This window comes from Octopus bimaculoides, chromosome 10, assembly GCF_046866305.1.
Source record: "Octopus bimaculoides isolate indiv1 chromosome 10, ASM4686630v1, whole genome shotgun sequence".
In the NCBI taxonomy this organism is placed as follows: Eukaryota; Metazoa; Mollusca; class Cephalopoda; order Octopoda; family Octopodidae; genus Octopus; species Octopus bimaculoides.
In genome coordinates this window covers 60889906-60892405 of record NC_142937.1, presented here as the reverse complement: position 1 = coordinate 60892405, position 2500 = coordinate 60889906, and positions in this window count along the sequence as shown.

The window sequence follows — 2500 nt, the reverse complement described above, 5'->3', positions numbered from 1 at the left end:
CCACACAACAAATTCTGTTATGTTTTGATCTTGCATCTTGTCTTTTGGTTTGTGAGTCATTGTTAACATTTTGAGATCTGATCACTGCTACTACTTCCATTTAAACTATACCACAATCCCCCGATACACACACACACACACCTCAGTACCAATCCAGCCACCTTGGTAACAGAAACCATCTAATATATCTAATGAGCTTCAGAGCATCTCATAGACTTCATATCATGGCTGACTTTACTTTCAACTACACTTTCAACTACAGGTTTTCTATCAGTCTGTAAGAGATCTTCAGGCATCTTCAGTTTTTTTAAATTTTTTTTTTTATACAATTTTGCACTAAGCAAGGTTTGGGATCACTGCAGCATAAGGCACAACAAAGAAGGGGCCTACAATTTTTTTTTTAAATGTCAGTTCTTAGAAAGATTAAAGAGCTGAGTGTCATTGTACAGAGGCAAACAAGATTGATGGTAGTGAGTTCCAGAGAGTTGTGGTTCAACTGCCAGAAAGACTTATGACTATGTTAAAAGGACTTATGACTAACAGGAAGCTCAACACATAATGATGTGCCTGGGAAGAAAAGCAGGTGACACATTTATTTAAAGGTGTTGACAGAGGGTGCTAGACCAGAAAGTTCATCAGAGCAATGACCATGGAAATACTTATTGAAAAGACACAATGGAGATATATTTCAATGATGAGCCAAATACTTCAGCTTTGTAGGAGGAAGAGGACCCACAATATTAACAACATAATACTAAATTTGAACAAGTAAGTTAAGACCATGAGAAGGGGCACCAGCTTGCATTGAGTATGCAATATCGAGTTACTACTAAATTCTTTACCATATACCAAACAAAACCACTTTCAGATAGCTGAAGGATTTTTATTTTGTTTTTCTGTTAATTAGTATTTTGGTTTTAGCTATAGTGAACTTTAAAAACTACAGATTTTAGACCAGTAGTCCATATGACCAAATGGGGGTCCATATAAGATTTGTTGGGGTCCACACAAACAAAATAGCAAATTGGAGATTCACAGTAGTATTTTAGAGGTCTCTGAAAAAATTTCGCAAGATACAGCTAGGTTTCTTTCTTTAAGCATTTGTTGTTGGCACTCCATCGCTTACGACATCGAGGGTTCCAGTTGATCCAATCAACGGAACAGCCTGCTCGTGAAATTAACATGCAAGTGGCTGAGCACTCCACAGACATGTGTACCCTTAACGTAGTTCTCGGGGATAATCAGCGTGACACAGAGTGTGACAAGGCTGGCCCTTTGAATTACAGGCACAACAGAAACAGGAAGTAAGAATGAGAGAAAGTTGTGGTGAAAGAGTACAACAGGGTTCACCACCATCCCCTGCTGGAGCCTTGTGGAGCTTTAGGTGTTTTCACTCAATAAACACTCACAACGCCCGGTCTGGGAATCGAAACCGCGATCCTATGACCGCGAGTCCGCTGCCCTAACCACCAGGCCATTGCGCCTCCACTCTTTAAGTATTATATATATATATATATATATATATATATATATATATATATATGTATATATATATATATATACATATACATATACATATACATATACATATATATATATATATATATATATATATATATATATATATATATATATATATAATACATATATATATATATATATATATATATATATATATATATATATATATATATATATATATATATATATATACATATATATATATATATATATATATATATATATATATATATATATATATATATATATATATATATATATATATATATATATATATATATATATATATATATATATATATATATATATATATATATATATATGTATTATATATATATATATATATATATATATATATATATATATATATATATATATATATATATATATATATATATAGTCTAAACTACACAAGTTAACATGTGAAGAACCAATAGGAATTTCAAAAGAAGTATCTATAAAACGCATTTAAAAACATTAAATGACTATGGGATCCACAAGAATAAAATAGTAATCAAAGGGGTCCAGAGATAAAAAATGGTTGCAAACCACTGTTTTAGATCATTCTCAAGAACTCTAAGTAATTGTATGAAATTGTGAACAGAGCTCTGGTAAATGCCTATTATATTGTGAATTCTGAACTTAAAATAACCTTGCTTACAGTGCTCTTATATTCAAGTAAACCACCTAGCTTTCAGATTATTCTATCAGATGTTATGCTTATTTATTCACATTGTTTTGAATTAGTCATGCATTATCTCGTAGCTTCAAGATTTCAATAATGTGATTGTTTATTTTTAGAATGGCATTGTAGAGTATGTGTGAGGGGCTGGATAAAGCTGGTTTGATCATAAAATAAGGTAGAATATTTGGGCCAAATGTAGGTAGTTTAACCCTTCAGTATTCGGATCATTCTGTCAAATGTAATGTTTGTTTATTTATATTGTTTTGAATTAATCATGCATCATCTTGTAGTTTA